The 13,606-nt window shown below is 48.8% G+C and overlaps 1 long non-coding RNA gene across 1 annotated transcript in view; it reads right to left on the reverse strand.

Annotated features, from left to right (window-relative positions):
• The window catches only part of LOC120400311, a 33,526-nt gene extending 20,308 nt beyond the window's left edge, over window positions 1-13,218 (reverse strand). The window contains exon 1 of the long non-coding RNA XR_005595710.1: window positions 13,133-13,218. This is a non-coding gene — a long non-coding RNA (uncharacterized LOC120400311). The remainder of the gene's footprint in view (window positions 1-13,132) is intronic.
• Window positions 13,219-13,606: the final 388 nt, after the last annotated feature.

The following is a 13,606-nucleotide window of genomic DNA, read 5'->3' on the forward strand; positions in this document are numbered from 1 at the left end:
GCATGCGATGACCAGATTCTCAAAACAGCTCAGCAGCCAATGGGCCTGCATGGCATCTATGGCCTGTACTACGCACAAGATCAAACTGGATGAGCATAATGGTTCCTTCCGCCCTTCAAATCTATGAAAGTAGGAGCCTAGCACTGTTGAACGTCTGGATTCAGTTGTGATTGCTGAAAATTTCTGCCTTATTGAGTTGAGGACTTGTGCTCTTACCAGAGATGGAATCATCACATCCCGTAGATCACAAGATACAATGCAAAGGATTCCTTTTGTATGTCATCTAAAGGCCACTAACAAAACAAAATTTCAGGAAGCACTTATGAGGCCACAGGCCACATTTTCAATTCATATTGTTCATAAAAATCTCTGGCTGGAATGTATCTAGCAGCGTAACCAGTGTGTTAAAAGCTACTGCATGTCATTCTCATCACATATCATATGGACACTAGAGCAGGAATGGTAAATAGGACGTTTAGTCCATATACCAGCCAGCACAGTATATCCTCTAATGCTTTATCCAGCGTAATTTTAAAAATCTCAGGTGATGGAGTTTCTAGTGTTGACAGTCTAATAGCTCTCCTCAGACAGCTTCTTCCTGATATACAATTTGACGTTACTCGTTCTCAAGGGATGAAATGGCTTCTCATTATTTTTTTTTTAGAAATTTGTAATTTGAAGTTCGATCATCCATCTGCTCTGAGTGCTTTGGCATCAGATTTTCAAGTGTTCAGCACCCATAATACATGGCTAAAAATCAATAGCTCCCAAAACTGGTAGAAAATTAGCGGGGCTGTCATGATGTTCACACATGGCTATCGCAGTTGTCTAGAAAGAAAAGAAAATCGCTCTGTGCAGTAGCATTTGTGAGTTACTTGCTGTTAAAAAAAATAAGGTTACAAATGCTTTTTAGCAAGGCGCTTAGCAAAGCTTCTCTGGTCTGAGAGCTGCTAGAATGAGCTCTGGGTCAGAGCTAACAGAAAACACCTGAGGGACCAAATGACAGATTTAATGTCTGATGACTCTGATCCACCAGAGCAAAAAGTGAATGGCTGATACCACCTGAGAGCAGAGTATCTGAGCTTTCAAGTGGTATAAAGGTATCACGAGGCACTTGATACATCTCTATCTAGTAAGTGATGCTGCTCGCTGCTGCCTGCAGCAACCAAGTTATTTGCATCTGTCACCCTTCTGCCAGCTATAGATGGCAGCAATAGAAGCCAGGTTACGTAAATCTAGGGAACCTCTTCTAAATGGAATGAAACATGGCTTAAGTCTCCTCCCAGAGCTGCACTCCCAGGTCTGGCACCAGGAAACTACAATGCAACCTCCCCCAGTCACCTTTCCAGCTCAGGAATCCCCTGGAATGTGAAGTCACCTAAGCCCTTTATTTGGGGAAAACACAGTAAGCGGATATTTACGGAATAAAAATCAGCAAAACCCAACTAGAGTACATGGGTAGGGCCTTGGGCACCAGGTTTGTCTAATTTTTGGTGGTGCCCAGAATGGGTCCAAGCAGAGCCGTCTCATCCATAGGACTGCCCCAGGCCCCATGCTTTGGGGGCCCTGAACCTCAGGGGGATGCAGGGTCCAGGGTGGCCTGGAGGGTTAGTGGGGGGACTGGCACCGGCAGCAGCAAGCGACCCTGCCCCAGCCTGCCCTGCTCCACTCGGCCTCACCGGTGTCACTCGGGGGAGGGGGCAGAAGCCAGAAAGAGGCGGGGCAGGGGCTTGGGAAGAGGCAGGGTATAGCCCCCCAGGCTTCCCCCCTGGATCCCACATCCCCCTGAAGCATGGGGCCCCCCAAAGCGCAGGACCCGGGGTGCTCGCCCTAGTCGATCCTACGAACAAGACGGCTCTGATTAAATATAAGCCCAAACATTGGTGGAGCCAGGCCCACATTCCTACATATTGGTGGAGAAAGGGCACCACGGGCCCATATAATTTGCTGCCTATGGGTAAGGCCCACTATACAAACTCCATCCCACCTACAACTCACTCATAACCCTGATTAGATCTAGTGGTGGTCAAGTGGATGGTGTGAGGCAGCTCTCCCAACCTGGGTGCTTTAGTCTAGAGTCCAGCAGCAGTAGATCCTGCTCCACTCCACTCGGGCAGTCTTGCAGAGTCAAGTCCATGCCACTGCTAGTGCGGCAAAAGAACATCTCACAGGGTTCCAAAGCTCTGGATAGGAAACCCAGTTCCCAGCAGAACCCAACACAGAACCTGAATCTCTGAACCTTGTCTCCCAGATAGAATCCTTCTATTGTCACTGTCTCCTGGAGTTTGGGCCACTCACTACCTTTTAGAACCAGGTGACCCACTTTTTGCCAGGCTTTACCTTTCATAGTTCCTCCCCCATTAAGTACATAGAATTGTAGGACTGGAAGGGACCTCAGGAGGTCTTCTAGTCCAGTCCCCTGCACTCTTATGTTAATATGCACCATTTCATATAATTTCCAAAACAGACACAACCAACCTCCAAACAATACACCATAAAGCACTGAGCAGAAGTGTACTGGGGTGAAATTACACTATGTAAATCAAACCTGCCAGAACTAACTTTTCCCCTTTCTTTCACAGGGGGGAAGTAAAGAGGTCTATCCCTCTAGGCCTGGTAGCTCTGGGGCTTACTGACCATTATTAGCCTTTTTTCAGTTTCACTGTCTCTCCTGCATTGCGTAGGCTTTTCTATGCCACAACACTCTAGCACGTGAGTGCCAGACAAACATTGATGGGGTTTATCTTCACAGCAGGACTCTAAGGTCAGGTCTACACTATAAACTTACATCAGTAAAACTATGTTGCTCAGAGGTGTGAAAAATCCACACGCCTAAGTGACAGAGTTATACCAACCTAAGTGTAGACAGTTCTGTTGATGGGAGGGCTTCTCCCCTCGACCTAGCTACCACCTCTCATGGAGGTGGATTAACTACGCCACCGGGAGAAGCTCTCACGTTGGCATAGGTAGCATCGTCATTGAAGCGTTACAGAGGCGCAGCCGCATCGGTGCAGCATTTTGAGTGCTTTATTTGTGGGCAGGTCTACAGACTGGTTATCCCCATTTTACAGACTGGGAAGTGAAGCACAGAGAGATCAAGGTCCATCCAGGAAAGTACTTAAGGGGATACATAACTTTGAGCATAGGAGGGGTCTCATTAGCAAGTCAGTGGGACTAGTTGTGTTTAGAGCACGTTTAAGAGCTTTGCTGGACCAAGGCCTTAGGCTTGGTCTATAGTCCAACTTAAGTCGGTGTAACTGTCACTCAGAGGGGTGGAAAATCCACCTTCCTGAAAGACCTAGTTATACTGACCCTACCCCCAATGTGAACCACTCTAGGTCAACAGGAGGGCTTCTCCCATTTACATAATCTCTTGGAGAGATGCAGTACCTACACCGATGGAAGCAGCTCTCCTGTCAGCATAGGTAGCATCTTCACTACACGCTACAGCAGCACAGGTGCAGCACTGACAGTGTAGACAAGCCCTTAGTTACTTGCCCCAGGACCTCTGTGCCAGAGGCAGGAAGAGAACCTGGATCTCCAGTGTCCCATTCCAGAATTACTAGTTAAGCAAAGCTCCTATGTATTTAACATTTATAGAACGGCCCAAAGCGGAGCATCTGCCATACCAGTTATCAGAAGAACAAACCTGATTCTGCTCTCATTGGCAGGGGTTTTATGGCGGTGTGACCCCCATTGACTTCAGTGGAGGTACTCCAGGTTCACACCAGTATAAGTGAAAAGAGAATCGGACCTAGTGTTCCACCAGAAGGTCATTTACGGAATTGCTGCTGCAGCATGAGGTAGCAAATTGCTCCTTGCAGAAACTTCTTGCCAGCTGGCCATTCTAAACATCACCTTGCTGCTAACCCAACTCCCTGGAGTTGCTTGAGCAGCTACGATGAGCGTTTAGAGGTTTCCACACACCTACAGTAACATCGAAATGTATGGAGCCGACTTTCACTTGGCCAATGGAAGCTGCCTGCACAATCTTCAGCTGCATGTGATAATAGCCACAGCCCTCTCTGCTCCATCCCCCGACCTACAGCTGCAAGTCTGAAAGGTTTCCCCGTGCTGCCACCCACTTACTGGTCCTTTAATATCCTGGGGCTGAGTTTCTCCAGAGTGTACTAGTTTCTCCAGTTACCCAACTGGACTGTCAGGCTGGTATGTTTCTAACAAAACAAGGAACACGCGCGACACTGCTGCCTTGAACGTCTGACTGAGAAAATCCTGATGAAGTATAAACACTTGACAGTTGAATCATAAAAGATTGTTCTTGCCACTAAACCAGTTTTTATTGTCTGTAACCCTCAGCGTTACCAGGAGTGTTTGGTTCATCCCACTATGAGATAGTGGAACTAGATACGTTCATGGAGGATAGGGCATTCAATGGCAACTAGCCAGCAAGGGCAAGGATGGTGTCCCTAGCCTTCATTTGCAAGAAGCTGGGAATGGGCGATAGGGGATGGATCACTTGATGATTCCCTGTTCTGTTCATTCTCTCTGGGGCACCTGGCATTGGCCACTGTTGAAAGACAGGATACTGGACTAGATGGACCTTCATTCTGACCCAGTATGGCCGCTCTTATGTTCTAGGTGGGAACAGTGTTGTGCAGGTAACAAGAGCAAAAACTGTTAAAGCACAAGCAATGGGCTCACAGGCAAATTCTTGCCCTTGGACATGTACTGCCTTGTCCTGCAAGAAACCAGCTGCAGAGGAGAAAAGGAGACCTAACTGAGTTGCAGTGGACTATGTGGGAGGTCTGCAAAACCTCTGTGCTGTGCTCACCACAAGGGTGAAGGGAACCAAGTTACCTGGAGTAGACTGGTAGTTCATCCACATCCCATTCGTCCACACTCAGCTCATTGACTGGGCATTGCAGGGGGTCTTCCAGTTGGGTCCAACTGCACCATCTATGATTTGCGATGTACTACTCAGGCATAGCAGGTGTAGCAGCATCAAAGAACCCTGCACCGATAGGGCCAGTAAGAATGCCTGCTTTGAAAACTTGTATTTGTTCCAACTCCATGCAACAAAAGGGTGGGCTCCAGTTGGTACTGATAGCCCTTTGGCTTCCTTCCGCACAGTGCATGAGCCATCATCTGCCTTTGCCGAAAGTTGCTCTTTATATAGCAACAGAGCCGGCCTGCGCTCATCTAATGTGTGATTAAAGTCAATGTTCCTGCTAAGGAGATGTCGTCATGGTGATACACAAGCGCTATTCTTAGTTCCTCAGGGCTGCTCAGTCAAGCTGGTGGCATCTGAAGTTCTGTTTCTTCCTCTCAACTACTATTCTTTGGGGAAACTTGGAGGGGAGAGAGGGCACGAAAGGGTGATCTCTTTTTGACAGGAGGAATTTGCTGTAGAGACTACGTTCATCAACAGCTTGGGGCGAAGGACTGTTTATCGGCTATAGATGCCCATCAAAGACCCTTAAAACTAGCATGAGACGACCAGCCTGGTTTCCCCGCCCCCCTTTCTGTTAGTGCATGTGGTTTCTTATGGCTTCCTCTGAAGCAGCAGGTGCTGGCCACTGTCAGAGACAGGATGGAACAAGCATCAGTTCCAGCCTAGCAGTGCCTGTGTTCCTTTCAATATCACACAACAGGACAGCATTACCTTAACTGGGAGGAACAATGCATCATCAACAACAGTACTGCACCATTGTCAGGAGAGGCACCAGCTGATATTTCCACTGAAACATATGGGTATGGGACTTAGGGTTGCCAACCCTCCCAGTTTCGCTGGGAGTCTGCCGGAATCAGGCCCTATCTCCTGCAGGCTACAGAAGCCAAATCGGGAGATTTTAGGCGCTAAGAGTCCAGCGGTGGAGCAGGGCTAAGGCAGGCTCCCTACCTGCCCTAGCCCCGCGCCACTCCCGGAAGCAGCTGGCATGGCTCTGTAGCCCCTGGGAGGAAGTAGGGGGTCTCCGCGTGCTGCCCCAACCCTGAGCACCGACTCTGCGGCTCCTATTGGCCGGGAACTGTGGCCAATGGGAGCTGCGAGGGCAGTGCTCGGGGCACTGGCAGCACATGCAGATCCCTGCCACCCCCTGCAGGGGCCACAGAAACATGCTGGCCACTTCCGGGAGCGGTGCGGGGCCAGGGCAGGCAAAGAGCCTGCCTTAGCCCCACAGCGCCAACGCCCGGGAGCTGCCTGAAGTAAGCACCTCCCAGCCAGCGCCTGCACCTGATTCTGCACCCCAAGCCCCTACCCCATCACAGAGCCCCCTCCTATACCCAAACTCCCTCCCAGAGCCCACACCCTTCACCCTCTCCTGTACCCCAACCCCCTGCAGCACCCAAACTCCCTCCCACAGCTGGCACCCTGCACCCCGTCCTGCACTCCAACCTCCTTCCCCAGGCTCAGCCCGGAGCCCCCTCCCACACTCCAAACCGCTCGGCCCCAGCGCAGAGTCATCACCCCCCTCCCACACCCTGACTCCCTGCCCCAGCCCGGTAAAAGCGAGTGAGGGTGGGGGAGAGTGAGCGACAGAGGGAGTAGGGATGGGGCAGGGCCTCAGAGAAGGGACAGGGAAAGGGTGATTGGGTTTGTGTGATTACACAGTTGGCAACCCAATATGGGATGTGCCCCTCGAGCAGAGTGATGGCAACAGGCAAATACAACTTCACAGGTAAACATTGGACCAAATATCGCAAGCGTGGCATTGGGAGGGGAGGGGGACTTGTTTGGCTTCTGTGGGAGTTCTCTGTGCAGAGGGCTTATGGGAGCAAGCCCACTGAAACCCTTTGGCCTGGAGGAAGACTGTCTCTTTGGTACATGAAATTCACTGATAGAGCCATTATGAGGCATCAGGCCATATAAGTTTTGGGAGCCATGGTTCACCTTGAATTCAAATACACAGTCATACTGTGTGTGGGAGAGAGAGAGAGGCTATTGTGCTAGCATGCATCTTCATAGCATCATAGGTCTGGAAGGGACCTCGAGAGGTCATCTAGTCCAGTCCCCTGCACTCAAGGCAGGACTAAGTATTATCTAGACCACTCCTGACAGCTGTTTGTCTAACCGGCTCTTAAAAATCTCCGATGTGGAATCTCCATCCACCTCCCTAGGCAATTTATTCCAGTGCTTAACCACCCTGACAGGAAGTTTTTCCTAATGTCCAACCTAAACCGCCCTTGCTGCAATTTAAGCCCATTGCTTCTTGTCCTATCCTCAGAGGTTAAGAACAATTTTTCTCCCTCCTCCTTGTAACAACCTTTTATGTACTTGAAAACTGTTATCATGTCCGTCCGTCCCCCGCCCCCGAGTCTGCTCTTTTCCAGACTAAAACCCAATCTTCCCTCATAGGTCATGTTTTCTAGACCTTTAATCATTTTTGTTGCTCTTCTCCAGACTCTCTCCAATTTGTCCCCATCTTTTCTGAAATATGGCACCCAGAACTGGACACAATACTCCAGCTGAGGCCTAGTCAGCACAGTGTAGAGTGTGGATCCGCCGCAGAAGCGACATCTTTGCTCAGTGGTTAAAGTAGATTGACAGGGAGGCGGGGGGGGGGGGGGGAAGCCTCTCCCTCTGCTTTAAACAGGAGGGGATGCTATATCCCCTCCCCACATACTCCCCCTTACTTTAACTCCTGCTGTTGTTCTTTCCAATGAGGAGAATTGTGATGCTATCAAAAGGGGATTCTTCTGTCCTTTAGCAAACCAATGCGAATCGTTTTGGGAAAAGGATGCATCTAGCCATGCAAGGCCGCAGGGGCTCACCCAGGCTGAAATTAGCAGGTGCCTTTAGACTCATTGGCAAATGTAACCTCCTCTGTGGAGGCTGGCCAAGTCATCAGGGGTCTCCTAGCATGTAGCAAAGAGGCAAGAGAGTTGCCTGTCTTAAAGAACAATGAAGTGGCTCTGTCTATTGGGTTATTAATATAATGGCATAGTGGTGGCTTTCAAATTCTGGGGCTTGATTCCAAGCGTGGGAGGTATTTCAAAGCCTGGGAGGCAGCTCTTCCCAGCTCAGGCAGGCAGAACTCTTCAGCAGGGGCCTGTTACTCCTTTTTTAAAAAACAACAACACACAGATGAGCATTAAGTCACTTTGCAAAGCCCTTAGACGAATTTGTCTCCCGAGTGGGTGCTTTTTGGCAGTTGCTAAAGGTGCACCAGTTACATCTCTGACACGGACTGAGGTAGCTGTGGAATTCGGGCGGGACCTAGCTTTGCACCAGGCGGGCGAGTGTGGTAGCCACCATCTCAGCCAGCGTCAGAGCGGACAGAAGGAGTCTCCACAGCTTTGAGCTGGATAGCCGTATTCTGTAGGTGGGGGCTCTAACAGAGTCACATCCTTTGTGCATCAGGCACAGGGGTGATCGAACACACATTGGCTGACGTTACATAGACGTGTATAGAAGTGCTTTGCAATTCTGTATGTCCCATTATGCAAATGGAGCCAAATCTAGCTTTTACCACTACTGCAGTGGCTACATTGGTAAATGCAAAGTAATGCACATTAGAAAGAATAATCCCAACGATACATATAAAATGATGGGGTCTAAATTAGCTGTTCCCACTCAAGAAAGAGATCTTGGAGTTGTGGCTAGTTCTCTGAAAACATCCACTCCATGTGCAGCAGCAGTTGAAAAAGCGAACAGAATGTTGGGAATCATTAAGAAAGCGATAGATAATGAGACAGAAAATATCATATTGCCTCTATATAAATCCATGGTACGCCCACAGCTTGAATGCTGTGTGCAGATGTGATCACCCCATCTCAAAAAAGATACATTGGAATTAGAAAGGTTCAGAAAAGGGCAACAAAAATGATTAGGGGTATGGAATGGCTTCCATATGAGGAGAGATTAATAAGACTGGGACTTTTCAGCTTGGAAAAGAGACGAGTAAGGGGGGATATGATCGAGGTCTATAAAATCATGACTGGTGTGGAGAAAGTATATAAAAGGAAGTGTTTTTTACTCCTTCTCATAACACAAGAACTAGGGGTCACGAAATTAAATTTATAGGCAGCAGGTTTTTTAAAAAAAAAAAACAGTAGGAAGTATTTTTTCACACAACACAGTCAACCTGTGGAACTCCTTGCCAGAGGATGTTGTGAAGGCCAAAACTATAAAAGGGTTCAAAAAAGAACTAGATAAGTTCATGGAGGATAGGTCCATCAATGGCTATTAGCCAAGATGGGCAGGAATGGTGTCCCTCGCCTCTGTTTGCCAGAAGCTGGGAGTGGACAACAGGGGACGGATCACTAGATGATTGCCTGTTCTGTTCATCCCCTCTGAAGACAGGGTACTGGGCTAGATGGACCACTGGTCTGACCTAGTTTGGCCGTTCTTATGTTCTCGCTGGCCAGACCTCCTTTTCCTGAAGCCACAACTTCCTCAGCCTTTCTGCCAGCCCCTTATGCCACCCCAGCTGCTGTGCTGTTTTTTGCCCCTCCGACAATCAGGGTGGATGCTGCTGCTCCAGAGAGTGCTAGTTCTGAATTAGGTCACAAGCCATCAACTCGAAAACTAAGGCAATTTATTAGTGAACCAAGGAAACCAAAGAACACATAGGCCAAGACCTCAGAGTGTCCCCTATGGCACTGTTAGCCGAGGCTTCCATTAGGAGCCTTGCATACAAGAACTCCCTTTCAGTCCCGGTCCCAGCCTGTCAGTCCTACCACTCCAGCAGCTTTCTTTAGACTGCTTTCACATTTGGAGCCTTCCCAGTTTCCTAGGAGGCCTGCAGCTAGCCAGAGGGTAAAAAGCAGCCTCCCTCTCTAAAGTTACTCCACAGCCAGCCTCTTTCCGGTTCCCTCTTTCCAGCTGATCTGCGTGGTTCTACTCTGCTCTAACCACCACAATGTGCAGCTGCCCCCTAGCCCATATGGGAGCAGGAGTTAAGGATGGAATGGGGGTGCCATTCAGATCCATAAGGGTAGCCCCTGGATGTCCCGGTCAAGATCAAGGGCCTATTGCATTAGGTGCTGTACAAACACAAACGAGACAGACAAAACACAGGAGAAAGGGAAGTATTATCACCATTTAACAGATGAAGAACTGAAGCACAGAGAGGCTAAGTGCCAGATTGTGACACACACACACACACCCTGCTGATAAGGATTTACTCATGTAAGCTGTCCCATAGACCTCAGTGGGAGTGCTTGTGTGAGGAACTGCTCACCAGTGGGAGCAAGAGATTGACAATCTAGCTGTAAGAGATTTGCCTAGGATCACACATAGTCACTGGCAGAGATAGAAATTGAACTCAGACCTCCTGAGCTGGTGTCATTCCCTGACGCAAAACCGTCTGCTCCGCTGCCCACTTTGTGCCCCACCTTAGAGACATCCACGCTTTTGCTTAAGTTGTGCGCGATGTCCACAGCGAATGCTCAGAAACAGCACCAATTTTTAATCCTTGAGAGAGACAACATGATTTTTACGTTCCAGTTCCATCCTGAAGTTCAGCCTCTACCAGAGATGCCAAATGTAATACGTTGCACTGCAACTACCATCTGCTAAATCACCTAGTAGTCAAAGTCACAGCGTGCTGAAGAGCTCTCGAAACAAATGCATCAAACAGCAAAGAAAAAGAACAATTGCAAGAGCAGAAGATGCCAGTAAACACAGCCCTCTCCCAAGGAACAGGGCTTCACTTAGTCACATTAATGGCTGGTACCATTAAAACAAAGAAAACGAAATAGTCAACTTGAGGAATTCCCTCATGTAGGATGCTGTCAAGCAAAATGCTATGGGCTGAATAATTGTGCAAACCGTAATAACATTGGTAGTAATGTACACCAACGTTAGAGTAATGGAGAAGCATGGTCTGGTGGATACTGGCCAGGACGTTGATTAAGGACCTTTTAGGTTCGCTCCCTGACTCTGCTACAGATTTACTGAAAGACCTTAGGCAAGCCACTTAAGCTCTGCATGCTTCAATTGAAAAATGCTAATGCTTTCTTCACAGAGGTGTTTTGAGACTTACGTTGTAACAAATACAAACATTTTCAGACAAAGCACCTTTGTGCTTTCTACCGTGCTGCCCTTCATAATGAACACATTATTGTGTGGCAAATCCCTGCTTAAAACTCTACCTTGAAATGATGCCACCACAAAATTTGACAACAGGTCAGCTGCTGGTGTGCAGAGACCATTGCAGATCATGCCAGCCAATACTATCTCAGTGTCTACTTGTATTCCCCTCTCAGTCTGTGTGTATCAGTCTGCCAGCTTGTGTTTCTTACTTAGATTGTAAGTTCCTTGGGACAGGGACTGTTTTTTTTGTTCTGTTTGTAAGAGCCTAGCACAATAGGATCCTGGTCTGTGACTAGGGCTCTGAAGTGCCATATTAATTCAACTGAATAATAATGTATAATGGTTACAAACTGGTTTGCAATTGTCAGCTGCAAGGCTCTGTGCAAATTAGTGGTGTTAGGGCTCACTGAAAAATTTCAAATGAAATATTTTCCCATCATGCAAGGGGTTTTTGTCAAAATCAAAATATTCTGCTTTTGAAAACTCCATTTGGTGAAATTGTCCATCGAGAAAATCGTAATGTAACATTTAGACATTTCTGAAGCCAAATTTTTCAGGAACTTTTAAATTTAATTTAAAAAAAGTGTGGCTACTTAATCATTTCTCCCCAATTCAGCCCAAAAACTAATATTGCAATTGTGGAATTTCTCCTGGGAGGCCCATTTTGTTTTCCAAGGGGTTCTAATTAATGCACATTGCATTTCGTGTTTTTGGTTGCAAGGTGGGCACTTGCAGGAGCTGTTTATCCCGAGATGTATCATTGCACAACCAACTATAAAAGACATATTGAACATTTTCGGAGCCTTGGGAATCGACCAGTTCTAGGTTATTCGAGTAAAACAGACAGTTGTCTGATCTATGGCAAACCTTTCATTCTCAATCGGGCCTCCCCCTTTCTGCCAAGATGGAGCTAAGCATGAGGCAGATACCAGAAATCAGACTGAAAACTATCAACCTGGCAATAGGCAACAAGCATCATTGGTCTGGGTCCACATTCAAATTAGCATTCTGGAAGCCTCCCCCTCCAGATACGAGTCTTCTGAGCAACCTCCAGTGCGGAGAGCCTCCCTACAGCCTGGCAGTAATGCAACTAGACAACCAGGATGTGTATTATCCTCTCTCTCCAAGGACAGAATGAAGGCGTGCGCAAAGCGCCAGCGCAAAACACTGGAATCAGAGCGGCGTGACTTGAGGATGGCCATGACAATGGTTACAATAAGGGCAGCCTCCAAGAGATAAGTGTTAACGGAAGCCAAGCCACTTCTGGGCCAGAAGGCAAAGCCAGCACATTTGTGCAGTGAAGAATCCCAGGGAAATGCACGGACGCTCCTTACTATTGTGTCTCTGGAAGGATTTATGAGTGTGCTTGTTCGGGGTTAGCTAGGAATGCCTATCTTCCAAAATATGCTCAGTCCCATGTCTGGGTCCCCTCCAGATTTCATCCCCTCCTCCTAAGACAATCTTTCCTACAGACTGGCCGTGATGGTGCGCACGCCCCTCTCCTGAGCTTCTCCTGGCGGGTGTGTGCGAACCTGCACTCTCTGCTCATGGTGCCCCCCGTCGGCAGTTCCCTCATCAGGCGAGTCTTGAGTGGCTCAGCCCTCCGGCCAAGTCACACGCAGTCAACATGCACCAACAAAGGTCTAACAGAGCTTGTGCCTGTGTCGCTGGTAATGTCAGCAGCCCTGTCTCTGGGCTCCGTTCTCAGCCCCTCCTGGGCTAGCTTTAAGTCTGTCCCTGCCCTGGTTTAGAGCCGTGCCCCCACAGCGTCCTCCCTGGAGACAATTTGTCCTCAGCGGTTCTCACGGACCCAGTTTAAACTCTAGCCCAGTGGTTCTCAAACTTTTTGAAGTGGTGACCCCTCCCAGCAAGCCTCTGAGTGCGACCCTCCCTGCTAGGCATGGCAGGACTGACAGTGCCGGCTCTGCTGCCTGACTGCTCACGACCCCCACATAACCATCTTGTGACCCCTTCAGGGGCAAGTGAAGGACCCCGCTCCAGGGGCCCCAAAAAACTCTCATGGGGGCCCCTGTGGGGCCCAGGGCAAATTGCCCCACTTGACCCCCCCTCTGGGCAGCCCTGGTTGTTGTTGTTGCTGCTGCTGCTGCTGCTGCTATTCCCTGGGTTCACCCTTACCTCAAGGCTGAAGCTCCCTGTTGAACAGGTCTCTCCCAGGCCTCCTCACCTGGAGACTCTCACAGTCCACCCCATCCTTCTGGTCCTAGCCAGCAACTGACCTGGGCAGTCCCTGCACCTCCTTTTAACTGAGCCTGGTGCACTCTGATTGGCTGCTTCCCTGCAGCCTTTCTAGGCAGGCCTGGAGGACCCAACTTCGCTGCTCCTTCTCTGGGGCGGGGTGTGGTAGGACTGCGAAGCCTCCAGCAAGGAGCCTCAAAGGGCCCAATACACCCCATCACACTGGCATTCTTCATATTGCCATGCACTGTTAAATATCTACTGTCCTCTGTCCCGGAAGTGGCTTGGCTTCAGTCAGCATCTCTCTGTTTGGTCAATACATCTTGATGATCATCTCAAGAGAAGTGAATGTCTGGTGATTATTCTCATGCTCACGGATAGGTAAACTGAGGCACTGAGCTGCTAAATGACTTG

The sequence above is a fragment of the Mauremys reevesii genome, linkage group 3, assembly GCF_016161935.1.
Source record: "Mauremys reevesii isolate NIE-2019 linkage group 3, ASM1616193v1, whole genome shotgun sequence".
Lineage (NCBI taxonomy): Eukaryota > Metazoa > Chordata > Testudines > Geoemydidae > Mauremys > Mauremys reevesii.